The 16,855-nt window shown below is 41.5% G+C and overlaps 1 long non-coding RNA gene across 2 annotated transcripts; it reads right to left on the bottom strand.

Moving 5' to 3' along the window:
• Positions 1 to 204: 204 nt before the first annotated feature.
• Positions 205 to 8,526, bottom strand: LOC138954539 (uncharacterized). 2 transcript variants are annotated; one of them, XR_011451882.1, is made up of 4 exons: positions 8,255 to 8,526; positions 6,408 to 6,518; positions 5,454 to 5,533; positions 205 to 4,640 (listed from the first exon to the last, which is right to left on the bottom strand). It is a non-coding gene; the product is annotated as an uncharacterized lncRNA (long non-coding RNA). The 2 variants fall into 2 exon arrangements; XR_011451883.1 differs by having other exon boundaries at positions 205 to 4,633.
• Positions 8,527 to 16,855: the final 8,329 nt, after the last annotated feature.

Raw genomic sequence — 16,855 nt, 5'->3', positions numbered from 1 at the left:
AGTTTTCTATCAAGATCATGTGTATATAATATTTATTTGTATAAGCAAATCGGCCGGGATTGCATAAGCTGCCATTGGTTTGAAAATAACTTGTCTCTTTCTTTATTATTGCGTTTTTGCGGAGAAACAAATGGTTACAGTTAGAGGACAAGACAATTATTATTATTAATAAATGAAACAACAAATGCACACAAATATACTCAATTGACAAGAGCATTGTTCAATTTTATTTGATGTAAATCTCAAGACCACAGCCACACATTCTCTCTGAACAGTTTAAGGGGGAAAAACATGAAACTAGTGTCTGGATTCTAAATTTCACTGTTTGAGAGATCTCAATAACCCAGAGCCATTGTTGTATTACTTCCACAGCTGCACCATGTTGTCAATGAGCACTCTTGGCTGCTGTCGTATGACCAGGGACCTAGGGTATGCAGTCATGGAGACCTGCTTTGAAGGCTCTACAAGATGAGCAAATACTTCCTGAGAAACATCCCCAACTACTGAAATTTCAGGTACATATAATAACAGTTTTTGATCAGCAAAAAGGACACATTGTAACTCTTTCAGACTCGAATAAATGATAGTTCAAATTAAAGTTAAAATAAACATCAGTTCAGTCAAATTGTGGAAACTGTTAAAAAAATGTGAGTTGCGGGATAGATTGAATAAAAACTCTAAATGTAGAAAGTCTAGATAAATACAAAGAAAAAACATTTTTCCTACTTCTTCAAAAATTCAAAAGCAGGGACTGTTTGTTCAAATTTGCTATGCTCTCTACCATCATCCTGAACTCAGGTCAAAATGAGTTCAGCTCATTCTCTCCCTGACAGGATGCCTTGAGTTTCCTTGCCTGGCAAGGAAACCGATATTTTTACATATTTAGAGCTTTATGTAATGTATTATAATTTACTAGTAATACCCGTGCTCCGCACGGGATTTTTTCTTCTTTATTAATTACAGAGTTAATTATGAATAAGCAACAACAAAAACGTGTTCAATGTGCAATGGCAAGCGCCTACAGAACAAAATGCCATACATTTATTGGAAGAGATAAAAAAAGGGCACAGTGGTGGATTGGCCATGACTTGTGCAGTGACAACAGTAACATATTAAATTTAGAAGTAATTGCGACAAAGTTACCCCAAAAAAGCGCTAGCACACACAGAACAACAAAATGTGATAAAACATCAAACCTAAGAAAAGGAGCGTTCAATGTGCAATGAACTGCAAACCATTTACACAGCAGCAAACATGTGACGCTTTCTGAAATTTCGGTCAATGTAGTGATATTTTCTTTTTACCCGGCTCGGCGCTTCAATACACTTTCTTTGTTTTCTTGCATAGCTGCTCGCCATTAGTAATGCAAGAATCTACAGCTTGGTGAAGACAGACAGTTACGAAGGAAAGGCTAAATGCGGCCAAACAAAAAAAGTGGCTACATTGACCGAAATCTCAGAAAATATGACACATGGGACTGGAGTGAAACAAACACATAAACACAGCATTAAATGAGCAAATAGTGTGCACAGTACAAAAAAAAGTTTGACACATTAGCAAATAGGAATGAAAAAGTAACCCAGTGGTAAATATACAGTGGGTTCTGTGAACAATAACAAATCATATAATTGGGAAAGAATAAAACAGCGTTAAATTGTGCCCTTTTCTTAGATTTCAGTCAATGTGGACAGTCTGAAAATTCAATCAATGTGACAAAATCATTTTGTCACGCTTCAAGTTCAACCAAGATGATGAATGCTAGTTAAAATGTGTAAAAGAATATATAACACCAATCATATAATTGGGAAAGATATCTCGTCGCAGTACCCCGACAGCTCGAGTCACCCACAATAAAACGTTTGTACGATTGACTGGACTTAAACAAATTAGCGGCTACATTGACATAAGTGAGGGACATAAATGTGCAAAAAAATGTGCCCAGAGAACAATAGTTGAACACATCACCATATATGTCTTGAGACGGGAAAAAAACAGCACTAAATGGAACAAAATTTGTACACTTCAGCAAACATGTGAGTGAAAAATAAAATGTTAACTCTTACACTGGTGCAATTCTGTAACACATGTTACATAGCCACTGGTGAATTAACAGAGAGAAAAATAACAAAAAACGGTCATAATATTATAGGTTTTCGCCTACATGGGAGGTAATCGGAACCGACCAAACAGACTCAGCCAGTATGTCGCGCGACATGTGTCGTGACAACCAGGTGACAGTATACAACCAGCCTCAGGGTTAAAATGTGAAATTGGTTCTGCGTTCTGCGAACAACAAAATGTTTACACATGCATTGTGCACAGAGAACAAAAGTTTACAGATCACCATGCATATAATGGCATTATGATGGTTAGGCCTGAAGAAATACATTTGCTTTTGTTTAATATCTCTCTTGGGCTGCAAGCCAGCACAACATAATTAAAACATTTCATTTGCCGAATCAGCGCCACCAAAACTGATAAATAGGACTAAGCATGGAATATTCACTGCAGGGGCTCTTTTTTATTTGTCATGCTGTGTGACACACGCGTTGCAGTTGTCACCATGTGTAGAGTTTAAGATGATGTGATTCCTATTCTTATAAAGACAAAGTCGATCTCCGTTACACCCCGCAAAAATGTACATGATTGCCCATATGGTCTTTGTTGATGTTCTTTGTCTCGTGACTTTATCGATATGTCGCAAAATGATTCCACAAAATTCAAAACAGGGATCAGATTTTACCCGCAACTACTGACTCGAGTAAATAGTGTGCACAGTACAAAAAAAAGTTTTACACATCAGCAAATAGGAATGAAAATGTAACCCAGTGGTAAATATACAGTGGGTTCTGTGAACAATAAGCAGATTCGAGATCGTCGATAATGATTTTTCATGTTTTTTTTTGTAATTTATAAATTACAAAGGAATTGATATGTAAGACAGTTTCAAGCGAGCTATTTTTCGCGGCTGTATTTACTGTGCAAACAACTCTAAATATGACAAAAGTGTCACGTGATAATCAACCGTTTGGTTTCGCCGCTCACTGGAGCAGACGATTTTTTCTGTAACCAGTTGACAGTGATGAAACCATATATTACGGTCTCCTTCCGGCAGCAGTCCCAAAATACAAAACGTCTCTTTCCGTGGCTGTGTCAGTTTCCAATGCGACACTGTCATTGGCACTGTCATTCTTGTGACGCTCGTCGCGTTTTCACCTGTTTTTGACCGAATCGTTGCACAGGATGCCGTTGAAAAGCCAAAGGTCTTCAGCTTTTGTTGATCTTTGGCAGGCCTATTAGTTTTAATTCGGTGGCATAATTCAATGCGCTTCGTCAAAATTTCTTAAACTGAAACCAAAAGCAGACGCAAGACTTATAGTCAGTTGGAGTAGTCTCCCGTACTCCTAAACTTTAGTGTGCTGCAGACGGTTGTACCCAAACGGCTCATATCGCAAACGGTTTGGAATTCCCAAAAACGCAAGATCAGCACTACACGACTTCAGAGACGAGTTGCCCAGAGCGGTTCGCCACGGGTCGCTCGCAGTGCGAATGACAAAAAGCCGTTTCTTAGGTCAGTGCAGGAAAGCGCTCGCGAAGCACTCGGCGAGCGGCTTTGGTATATGCTCGCCCACCGCCCGCCGCGTTATCCAAGATGGCGGCGGTGTTTACACTGCGATGCCGTGTAGCGTGTTTTGATCTTCTCGGCGTGGTTTTCGACGTGACCCGAGGGATCCACCGCTTTTCAAGGTTCAGGGACTACCCCAGCTAAATTTCCCATCATAACTACATTCTCTCTGACGATTTCACTGACCGAATCGTCTACTAGTTTAAGAAGTACAACTTTTTTCATATCTCGCAGCAATCGTGCTTTCTTCGTCGCCATCGTGAAGAGATTTGCCTCGTTGTGAGCCCGTTGCATAGACCAATCCAGAGCGACTTTTCTCAGTGCACCTGTAGGCGAGAGTGCTCGGTCAATTTTGGACAATGTGTATCTTGAATGGAAAATATCGAATATCACGCTGTCTGAAGGAATGGTGTTCTTATCGGAGAATGACAGCGCTTAGTTCAAAACGATAGGACATCAGACCGCCATGCTGCTATGTGAATCGGACATTTGAGCCTTTCAATCGGTCTATGCCTGACGCCTAACGACATCCCTGCCTAGGTTAGGAAAGGGGGGAGAAAATTGCTAACGCCCTGACCCAGGGTCGAACTCGCAACCTCTCGCTTTCGAGCGCAAGTGCGTTACCACCCGGCCACCCAGACTGGTTTATGTGATTTTTCTTTGGGGTGATCTAAACCTACGCTCTAAATTCACCTTTTCAACATGCATGACTTTTGACACAACTCTGTACTTAGCACAGGCGACCAGCATATATAGCCTGTGTACTGGCCTGCTGGATCGGTACATTTTTTCCTTATGGCCTACACACATTAACTGTATCTGGCTATTTGGACTCGTTCTCCCAAATAACCATATTTGCACAAAATAAATTGTCTGTAAGCAGCATAGTGTTGTGTTTTATTGATGTCTCCCTCTTCTGCTTCTTCCAGGACGAGGGCGTCGCTTCTCTGGGCCCAAGCAAGTGAAAGGAAACTCTCATCCAGCACCAACCCCCAGTGCATCGAAATCCTGGAGTCTAAACAGAAAATCATCTTTCAGTGACAAAACTTGATTCAGATTTAAACATTAAAATTGTTAAAAAAGATATGCACCAAATTTAAGAAAATTGGAGAAAATAAGAAAATTGGAGAAAATAATGAGAAAGAAGAAATTGTAATTTATGTAATAGAGCATGTCTTGGTGTGTGTGTGTGGGGAGGGGGGGGGGGATATACACCTGTGACGGTACAGGCTTTCCAGTATGATAGAACAGAGTTGAGGCAGGTATATAAAACAGAAAGCAATTTAATATAGATTATATCGAACACAGAAGAAGAAATGTACATGAGTGATGACACTGGTTAGTAAAACAAGACTGTCCTGGGACATTGTGAATATTTGTGTAGAGGCACCTGTAACATATCTTTAGCTTCTTGGAATGAATTGCACATGATTGTCTCTTGAGACACATATATATGTCACCCTCTCCTTGAAATAATCTTCTAATACTTGATTATTTAAACATGTTGTTTTGCATCATATCCATTTTGTCAGAGGCGAGTTTTGCCTCATTTGTACACATTTCTCCAAGACATTTGAATTCTGGTACACCTTTCCTGTTCATAGCTCGTGCCCAGTGTACCCATGTACTGTACAGAAACCCTCTTTTTTATGCCCCCTTATTTGTAAGGTTACTTTCTCTGATTTATGTTTATAAACTGTTATTTTAACCCTATTCTCAGACAGAATTATTTCAGAGGTTTTTTTTAAAAATATTTTTATTGTGGCAACTGTCTGCTTGCACTTGCAGAGGATTTAGAGCAAATCTCACACAAGGATTAGGTACTTACTGTCATAAGGCCAGCATTCAGCTTCACCATTTAGAGGCTAGGGCTTGGAGTTTCTCCTGGCCTGGTTCCTGGATAAGTTTCTGGAAGTGGAAAGATTGTTATTTCACTTTTAAATCAGTCAATACCCATTTTTACAACTATGCCTGCTTGAACCAGGCATAAACGAGTCATAACACACCACTAACCTGAACGATGAGCAAAACTTGCAAAGTATTTCTTATGAACAATGGTGTGTTTTTTAAATTTTAAAGTGACTATTTCAAAAGAAAAGAAAGTACAGTTTTGTAAAGCACATTCATTTTTTTATATTGACAACGTGTGATTTTTCACACTTGCTTTTTTTTTATTGTTTGTAAATTTTACCTCATCTAATGTTCTCATATTACATCTAGCACATTTTCCCTTGAAACCTTAAACAATTCAGAGGAGAGAGTTTTGTTACAACCTGTACTTGTGTATTTCCTCACAGGATACATTCCATGTAAATTATAGGAAAGTATTCTGATGAATGTATAATAACAATGAATGGATCATTTTAATGACAGCAAAATAAACAATGATGTCACAAGGGTGTTGTCTATTGCATTTCTGTGTGTCTCACCATGTTATCAGAATTATTTTTTACAAAAGGCATTCTTGCACGTAAAATTATATATCACACAACTGTGGTATATTGCTCTTCAGAGGAAACAAAATGTTGGTGGGCCCTTTTGACAGACAGATGCACAGCACACTTCTATCCTTGCCATAATTATAACTGTGAAATCCCCATTATACTCTTCACCCAAGAAAATAATATCTTCTGTTATTGTCATCAAAGTTCACCCTATTATTTCTTATATAACTATTTGTGCAAGTGCTATTGTCATTCATGATTCTGTGTATACACGTATGCGTGTGTGAACCCGTGCATAGAAAGTACTAGGAAAAGGACTAAAACTAATCCTGATTTACCTTCAAATTGGTTCCTCAGCAGATCACTTTCTGTCCGCACCTCTTCCTCTCCTGCCGCCCTCTAGCACTAGTAAGGACAGCATGTTCTGCTGGAAGCGAAACTTCCATAGCCTAGACGGAACGAGAAGAGTTTACAGTTCTCATACTTCATCCTTACTCAATTTACAGTATCTGTATCAAACCTATTATCATCAAGAAAAGCTCACTTGACTTTGAAGAGCATGATTCATTCTCTATCGACTGCCCATTGAACAAATAAAATTCAGCTCTCATAAGCTTTACTAGTGCGAGTAGAATTTTTGCTTTTAAAATGGGTGTGATAATTAGTATTTTCTGTTCTACTCACTTTTGCAAGCAAAGCACACTTTTACTTTTAGTTTACTGTTGTGTTTATTCCAGTGGTATGAATTGTAGCTAAAAAAACCATGCATCTATATATATATATTATCAAAAGAGTAACAGTGCAAATGCAGAGTCTTATAATTATTTCAGAAGGCAAGTCCTTGATTTTCCAATCCATGATCTGCACACATTCACTGATTGAGCTATCGCCGTATCGGAAAGACGTCAGCCAAAATTAACTTCAGATTGGATGTTTCTCCACGAATTTCAAGCGTTACAATGATCCAAAGTTCGATCAGCAGCACTTTGGAGGGGAGGGGAAAAGTCAGTATTAAGTTTGTGTGGGATAAACCATATGAGACAGTGACAAAAGGTCAGGTGTCATGTCTACTGTCCCGAATGACACACGATTGCTGACATTTCACCATTGCCAACAGAATAAACAAATAAGAAATAGGTAGAAAATGAATGTGAAAACTGACTTTAATTGTTGATCAGTATTTTCTATACCACTAACAAATAATCTACTTGCACATAGCTGTTTGGCAAATGTATGTTGCATGGGACACACTGACATGAAAGTGGAAGATGTTTTTCCCTCTAAAGAAACTACATAACATATCAAGTTACACTTTTTGTGCTCTTCCATTCCAGTTGGCAATCAATTGTTAACGCATGTTATTAGAAAAAATAGAACGAAAACAGATTAGATAGAATGAAAAATGTACTGGTGATGTCATTTGGGACATACTGACATGAAAACGTCACCTTTTGGCATTGTCTCATATGCAAAGCCGGCTGACGTCCTCGTTCTACTGCCTCTAGTAGCTGAAAACAAGTGATCTCATCGGCTACCAGTAAGTTCGTCACACGGTAGATTCGTCACGGGTGACGAAGTTACCGGCAGGGTGGGCGGGTGTTTATGCTTAGAGCTTATGCTTTCAGATGTTTGATTTGTGGGAGAGATTCAAGATTCACATTTTTAAGAGAGAGAGAGAGAGAGAGAGAGATTCAAGATTCACATTTTTAAGAGAGAGAGAGAGAGAGAGAGAGAGAGAATGAAAATGCCATTTTATATTGTGTACTTCACCTACTCAAAGAAAAAAGAGATACAAAATAAATACGCACAACATCACATGATAGAGAGAGGGGGAGGGGGAGAGAGAAAGAGAGAGAGAGAGAGGGGGGAGAGGGAGAGAGAGAAAGGGGGGGGGGGGGGAGGTGCAAGGTTGTATTACCATTACATAACAGCCGCGCTCGGACTACTGTGGCGAAGTTACTGTGGCGAAGTTACCGGGGACCGGTGACGAATCTACCGTTTGACGAACTTACTCAGTTACTGGTATCCATCTCATCATACCAACCAAATGGTTCGAAATGACTCGCCTTACAGATTTCTTTGCAGTCCTGCTGGGATCAACCTTTACACTAATACTGACTGTTGTATTGAAAGCCCTATTTGATTATAAACAACATTTCCTGTGGTCTACAAATCCGACACTTACCTGGTCAGTCTCCAATTCGTCAAAACGTTCCCTGATAGTCGCCATGTTGTCTCGAATCAAGGGACATCACCCACGGAACACATCACAAGAGTGCATTTTCCTTTGATATTACGACAATTGATTCAACTTCCCAAACTTTTAATTCTGCAAAGTTAAGTTTGTCCTTCTGTGTGGTAACATTATTCGTCACGCAGAATCTTATGGTAAAGCTTTTAGGGCGATCTGAAGGCCTTTTACTGGCGGAGACTATATCTTTAAATAGAGCTTAAACAATGACCACGAGTTGATTACTGGAAAATAAACCACGAGTGGGTATTTGCAGCCGCTTGGTAATTCACGAGTGTGCGGAGCACACGAGTGAATTACCAAGCGGCTGCAAATACCCACGAGTGGTTTATTTTCCAGTAATCAACGAGTTGTCGTCATTGTTTAAGCTATTTATACAACGAACAACACGGGTCGAACATGCAGTCATGCAGACGACATTTTGTACGCAATTTCATTTCAGCCTAATCACTCAGAGTGTCAAATGCGCGTCATTCAAATAGTCCCTATTCTTTTACTTTATTCTTAGTCTCCGACTCGTCGGCATTATACTTGTCTGGTCTAAATATCGGACCCCATTGCTACGATTAAAACACAATAGCGTTTATATAGCTATTCTGACATTACATTCTGTGTTAAAATCATGTTTTTGTCAGCAACAAGGACCAGAATGGTCCATGTCGTTGATAGCAGACGACGGTTCCCTTTCCCCATGAAGCCGCGGAAATAACCGAACATTGAAAAACCCACGGACATGTATTACGGAGAAAACTCGGGATAACCGGATGTTTAGCATTACGTCAATATGCTAGGAATCATATGACGTCATGGCGTATCGTGCTTGCCTACGTAGATTGTATATGTTCGAAAGTCTGACTTCTGTTGTGAATTCGCGTGGTGAAGACTGCGGTAAATCTGTAGATGATAAGAGAACAAGGATTGTCTCAGAAGAAACGACTACATGTTTCAGACCGGTAACTTCATTTCAACATTGCACTATACAATGGACGTTCTATGTGACAGGAGAGTTTGCTGATTTTGTGTGAAACATTGGAGAGATCGTCTGCTAGAATCAGAGATAGGTCGCTTCAGATTGCAGCTTCTTGAACTTTGCAAGGTTTGTTGCCTGTTAAGCAACAACAAAAACACACACAAAGCAAATGGCATCGTCTGTCGACTAGTCACAGAAACAAACCTGGGTCCGTATGCTTATGGGGGAAGTTCGCGACAACTCCCGAAGTTTTGAGTGACATCGGAAGTACTTGCCTCACTTTCGTATGCATGGGCCGGAAAAAGGGTTTACCTCGAAGCAAAGCGAGGAAGTAACTCAGGGTATTTTGCGACTACTTCTAAAGTTTTTATTGACATCGGAAGTACATCCTCACTTTCGCATGCATGGGACGAAAAAAGAGTTTACTTTGGAAGCTAACGAGGAAGTAAATGAGGGTAAATGTACTACAGCCAGACCCAGTAGTAAACACGCTACTTCCACAGTTTCTCAGTGCAAAAAGGCAGGGCTTTTCTTCAGTTTTTCATGTCAAACCGAGCTGACGCTCCCAAAGAGAGAAAATAGAGGGAAAAGTCGTATCTTCTGCATGCATTTCGTGCAAATTTCCCTGAATACAAACCTGAGTTGCCAGCTTTGACTTTTGTTTGTTCTGGGTCATTGGCCACCACTCTTCCATTCCCGCTTATACGAGGGGGTTACTGTGTTTCTATGATAATGGGCGTCGTTGTGTGCATGTGTGTGTGTGTGTGTGTGTGTGTGTGTTTGTGTGCGTGCGTGCGTGTGTTTGTGTGCGTGTGCGTGTGTGTGTGTGTGTGTGTGTTCGAGTATTGAAGTGTAAGTTTCTGCTATATTTTTTGTCATTGCTTTATGTGTGTGTGTGTGTGTGTGTGTGTATTTGTGCGAGTGCCTTCCTGCCTGTGTGTGCGTGCGTGCGGGTATAATTGTGCGTCTGTTCCTTCATACGTTTGTTTGCGTGTTCGCGCGTGCCGTGTGTGTGTGTGTGTGTGTGTGTTTGTGTGTGTGTGTGTTTGTGCGTTTGTGTGTGTGTGTTTGTGTGTGTGTTTGTGTGTGTGTTTGTGTGTGTGTGTGTGTGTGTTTTCGATGTTATGTGTGTGTTCGACGGTGTGTGTGTGTTCGACGGTGTGTGTGTTCGACGGTGTGTGTGTGTGTGTGTGTGTGTGTGTGTGTTCGACGTTATGTGTGTGTTCGACGGTGTGTGTGTGTGTATGTGTGTGTGTGTGTGTGTGTGTGTGTACCCACTCCCCACACTATGATGAGCTGACTATATTTGCGCCTTGATATTTTATTCATGTTCTTACGTTTTATGCTGTTTATTGTGATTCACCACACCCGAGTTTATCGTAATTGAGATAATAAAGTGTTCTATGTCTATGTATTATGTCTAATACACATGCACACACGCACGTAGGCTACAAAAATCCAATCTTGACTTTGAACTTTATATAAACATACATCCTCTTCACAATTAACGAGGACAAACGTAATTTACAAACACCTAAGTACAACAATTTTTCTGTTTTAAAACTTCGGACACACATTTTCTCAATATAATATGAAATTCGCTGAACTTATCTTCTTTTCACTACACCTTATATCTTGATTCCCAAAAAATGGAGTTCTGCCTTTTTAAATTTACCAGTAACACAAACATTCGCTCTGACCAAACTATTTTTGTCCAGCAGTTTTACCGATACACAATCATTAAAAAAAACACTACAAAAAGAGTTTTAAGTTAACCGACTTCGCTACCACATAAACAACCTTTTTTTATTGTCCCCAACATTCTGGTCAACGAAATCATTATTATAGACAGTCATTCTATTTAAGGACAATTATCACAGCTTTCGTTCAACCAGTTAAAAACAACAATTATAGTAAAAGCTACAGCGCGATCAACGTTTGCCCATTTACGAACTCGCGATGAGATTCGTTTCTTCTGGTCACCAAGCCTACCGTTTACAAACGCATGCGCACTAATTGGGATTCCCCCAATTTTCTCGACCTTGACCTCAGAACTCTCGAAGCCACTACTTCGGCGTTCAATTTAGCTCGTGCATACCGAGTAGCTGGCAACTTTGCTTTCGAAGTTCCCACTTCCAATGTCAAGGGCCTCTCGCTTGACATAATTATACGACGATATCGCATCTCAAGGGTCCTTACCCATCCAAAAGAAACCTCCAGCGCATACTACAATTGCAGGACATTCCGTTTTTAAAGGCAGCTCATTGGGAAATGATCTCAGACAGAATATCGAAGACGTGAAATGCGTCAATCGAGCAACTGTCGTAACTTGGCTACAATGAGACGGTCTCCTACCTTGCACCATAGACACGGACTGTGACATTCTTGTTTAATTTAGGTGAAATGCTTAAAACAGAGTGACTCAAAAGCGACAGTTCGATCAGTTACTGACCGAAAAAAACGTGCTCGAGTCATTCGGCGAAGGTGGCGAGCTTTCAAACCAGCACGACTGAATAACTCAGAATGCCTTTTTTCATCATGCCTCTATTCTACACGAGTAACATAGTGCAGTGGTAACGGTTCCGGACTCTCGTTCATTCGCTCCGGGTTCAAGTTCCGCCAGGAGCTATATATTTTTTTTATTAATCTTTTCCTTTTTAAGCCTCCGCAATTGCATTCCGGCTGCAAAAACCGGGTTTTGCCTCTGTGTTAATTTTATTCATTTGCAAAAGAAACCTTCCTATGCTTTGAAAAAATCATATCATGTCTTGACTTTCAACTGTACGCGCGTGTGTATAATTATGTGTGTCACTACGGTGAGTATGTGTGTGTGTGTGTGTGTGTGTGTGTATGTGTGTGTGTGTGTGTGTGTGTGTGTGTGTGTGTGTGTGTGTGTGTGTGTGTGTGTGTGACGTGTCACTTGTGTCATCATGGTTTCAGTGTGTGTATGACTGAGTGTAGATTGAGAGAGAATGAGAGAAAGTGAGAGAGAGTGAGTGTGTGGTTATTTGTTTGTGACTGTGTGCGTGCGTGTATGGGTGCGTGTGTGTGTGTATATGTGTGCGCGCGAGCGCGCGCGCGTGTGTGTGTGTGCAGTGTGTGGTGTGTGTGTGTGTTTATGTGTGCCGTCAGTGTCACTTGTGTCATAGTGTCAGTATGTGCATGAGTGTACGTTTGTCTGTGTGTGCATGTGTCGTAAGAGAGAGAGAGGGAGAGAGAGAGAGAGAGAGAGAGAGAGAGAGAGAGAGAGAGAGAGAGAGAGAGAGAGACCGACACTTCTTTGGCAATTTTGGACCAGACAGCGTCTTTATGTTTAACAGTTAGACCGTTCTGAAATTTGGACAGAATAACCGTTCTTTCGTAAAACACTTTTGTCAAGAGTACAGCAATTTCACCATCTGAAAAAGGTGCAGAACGCCCCTCCGTGTCTACTTTCTTTTTGAGCGGCACACGTGCCTTGCCATTTTCGTTGACTGCCATGGTGATAGAAACGTGCGCATGCGTATTAGTAGGGATTCCCCCAATTTCCCCGACCTTGACCTTAATACTCTCGCTGTCACTACTTTAGCGTTCAAGTCAGTTCATGCATTGTGAACAGTGTTAGAAAGTTGACTTCGGGAGTTCCCACTTCGAAAAGAGGCCTCTACTTCCAGTGTTTCTTACTTCTAGTTCATGCATACGGGCCCTGGCGAGGTATGCGTGTACTTCATACACGTCAGCCATTGTTGTTACAGTTTTGAGTCAACGTTGTACGTATTCTTCCGCAACAGGGTCCAATCGTCTGGGTTTCAAATGTTCTAAAAATAAATTCTAGTGTTGATTATTTTTTAGCCCTCTTTATTCTTACTTCGAATAATCCACGTGTGATTTTTGGTGTAATCAAAGTAGTTCGTTCTAATTTCTCACTTGTCTAAAAATAATCAACTAGATTTAATCCACCCCTCGGTTGCATTGCAGGAGTTGTATAAATGATGTTAATCACGTTACAAGCAAGCTGTAACACCACCAAAACAAGCAGTTTTGCAAGTTAAGTCTACGATAACATGATGTTACTTGGCGTTAAACCAAAGCTTTAATACAATCAAAACTTGGCATTGTTGCATGCTACAGACATGCTGTAACGTGGTTTAACATGATGTTTTGAATGTCGCAAAACGCGCTGAAATTCCAGGCAATTTCGCAGCGATAACTTCAACAAAATCCAATCAAAATCTGGCATTGTCGTGAACACCAAAATGTAATAAACCCATTGAAACTTGAAGTTTTGTTGGGATTTTGAGTAGTTTTGTAAGATACAAAACGCCACTTTTCGCCCAGTGCTATTTATGACTTTCCGGGGCTACGAGGTTGAAAAATAGGGATAAAATCATGTGCAGAATTCTGTACAGCAAACGCTACCCGAAACCCCACCTATTAGTCGGGTAGCTGAGTTCAGAATAGTGCAACATGCTAAACGTTGAGGGTTACAAGCATCCACCTGGTCTCAATGGAGAGTCTGGACGTGGAGTAGTGTAGTCTAGGTAGGTGGACATTCTGAATTTGGTTTGTTTGGCCGCCATGACATTTTTCAAAATGGCCGCCTGGAAATCTTATGCGGGCCTTATCTCACGTGTTATATGGACTAACGTGACAACCTAAAGGGTTATATACATGTATTTTGACATGAAGAATTCAAATATGCAAGAATAAACATGATCTAAGTAGGTGGACATTCTGAATTTGGTTTGTTTGGCCGCCATGACACTTTTCAAAATGGCCGCCTGAAAATCTTATGCGGGCCTTATCTCACGTGTTATATGGACTAAAGTGACAAACTAAAGGGCTATATATATGTATTTTGACATGAAGAATTCAAATATGCAAGAATAAACATGATCTAAGTAGGTGAGATGCTCCCATGGTTCGGAGCGTTTGATCACTATCATTATACCCGTTGGGGGACAGTCTTTTTGGCGGACATGAATATGCTTTCGACGACAGCGCCTGAGGTGCACCTGGGTTTCTTGGCCGGCGATTTCGTCACCAAAGAAACGAAACAACTTTTAAACCAGATCGCAGATGATCAAGCGATAGAACACGTCAACAAAACTGGAAAAGTCGCTGGAGGACTTGTTGGCATTACAAAAACAGACACAGCCAGGGACAGGTGGTCTCTGACACTCAGCGCAAGGTCTCAGCTGGCTAAGGACACTCAGGCCATGTTTGGCCTGTCTAGTGCTGCTGATGAAGATGACGAGCACGACTGTGCACACAAGGACTTCGGGAAAAAGAGGTTGAAACAGGATCAAGATGATCTACAGAAACTCATCAACTTGTTTCAGACATTCAACCCCTTTGCTCACCCATCACCAGACCTGATTTCACTCACAACTTGTGACGTTGCCAGTGATGTTGTGAAACATGACTTGCTAACAGCAGAGGAAACAGGAAAGGAAGTCATCTCAGAGTTTGTGCAGAAAAGATTTGTCCTGAAAGAGACTCTTTTCCATGACAGAATCAAAACCAAGAAACTCTGCACCTTGGAGAGCATGTACACACTTGAAGTCAACACTGGAAAGGAGAAAACTGTTGCCCTCAAAGCCGACAGGGACTTGTTCAGACGTGTGATAACAGCTATGGAAGCAGGACGGGATGTTGACATCAACAAGATGTTGGAACAAGAGCTTTGTGGAGTGCCTCTCTCGCTAGCAACTGCTGACTGCAGATTGCGACTGCCAAGAAACAAAGCTGATCTGGCCAAAATACTTCAGCAAAATTTGCCACAGAATGCTGCTCCAGCTCCAAGCACAACCTGCACCATAGTTGATGGGATGGCGATGATACAAGTCTTGGGGAATCGGATGGGAGCAAAGACTTTAGGAGAGTGGAGTGACAATGTTGCAGAACACGTTGACAAGTACTTCTCACACTCCTGCACCAGAGTTGACTTGGTCTTTGACAGGTACATCAAACAAACAATCAAATCGACGACTCGAGGCAAGAGAACAGACGGCAAGAAAGGGATGAGAAGAAATGTACTGTCACGCACTCAAGCTCTAGGCAAATGGGACAGATTCATACTATTGGAGGAGAACAAGGCCAGCTTGGCCAACTTCCTTTGCGAAGAGCTGGCAAAGAATTTCAGGAATGAGCCTGGAAAAGAGCTGGTGCTGAGCGGTGGCTTTTCTGATGCCGAAAAGGTCTGGTCGTCATATGACAGAGATGTCACACATCTGTCATCTGCTGAGCATGAAGAGGCAGATACCAGAATGCTTCTTCATGCCAAAGAAGCAAGAGAACAAGGATATCCACAAGTAGTCATCGTCAGCCGTGACACTGATGTTCTTGTTCTACTTGTCGCTCACCAACCACAGCTCAGTATCTTTGTGTGGATGCAAACAGGAACACCCCGGAAGAAGCACTTTGTGCCTGTGCATCAAATTAACATCACTGACCAACAAAGAGAATCATTGCTGGCATTCCATGCAATCACAGGTTCTGACAGCACCAGCCAGTTTGCTGGCATTGGGAAGAAATCTGCATGGAATGTTTTCCTCGACAATCCCCATCTTCTCCAAAGACTTGGCATGGAAGACTTTCCTGATGAGGAATTCTTTCTTTATTTGGTGTTTAACGTCGTTTTCAACCACGAAGGTTATATCGCGACGGGGAAAGGGGGGGAGATGGGATAGAGCCACTTGTCAATTGTTTCTTGTTCAAAAAGCACTAATCCAAAATTTGCTCCAGGGGCTTGCAACGTAGTACAATGTATTACCTTACTGGGAGAATGCAAGTTTCCAGTACAAAGGACTTAACATTTCTTACATACTGCTTGACTAAAATCTTTACAAAAATTGACTATATTCTATACAAGAAACACTTAACAAGGGTAAAAAGAGAAACAGAATCCGTTAGTTGCCTCTTACGACATGCTGGGGAGCATCCGGTAAATTCTTCCTCCTAACCCGCGGGGGGTCCTGATGAGGAAGTGCTCATGGATGCAGAATCATTTGTCTGCAAACTCTACAACCCGAACACCCAGCACACGTCCACACAGCCGCTGCGATGCGACGTTTTCCACAGCGTGAAGAAAACGCTTGAGAACTCCCCCCCCCCTCCACACAAGATGCTTTGAACCTACACATCAAGAGATCTCACTACCAGGCACTTGTGTGGAGGCGGGCTCTGGAAACTAAGCCACACGTACCGGCTGTTGTCAACAGTGGATGGAAGCTGGTCACGAAGGAGACTGGCGACGTGATTGAGCCAATCCTGCTGAGTCGTGCACCCACAACTGACACAAGACAACGTTTTCTCGAGCTCATAGATTGTGGCTGCACATCTTGTGCTACAAGACGCTGCAGATGTTGGTCCAGTGGACAGGGATCATGTGCACAAGAGCATGCCGATGCAAAGACTGCAGAAACCCACACACTTTGGCAGGGCTACGCAACTAGCCTTGAAATACCACTTTGTGCCTGAGAAACTATTGTTCTGTTTCCATGGAGGCATGTAGCCTGTCATACTCAGTGATCCAGAAGCGACAAATCGTTTCTTATAATGTTACATACCCATTATTGTGCCAT

Source organism: Littorina saxatilis, unplaced genomic scaffold (genome assembly GCF_037325665.1).
Source record: "Littorina saxatilis isolate snail1 unplaced genomic scaffold, US_GU_Lsax_2.0 scaffold_1283, whole genome shotgun sequence".
Lineage (NCBI taxonomy): Eukaryota > Metazoa > Mollusca > Gastropoda > Littorinimorpha > Littorinidae > Littorina > Littorina saxatilis.
Note: the sequence above shows the minus strand (reverse complement) of the source record. Positions and strands in the feature narration are given on the sequence as shown.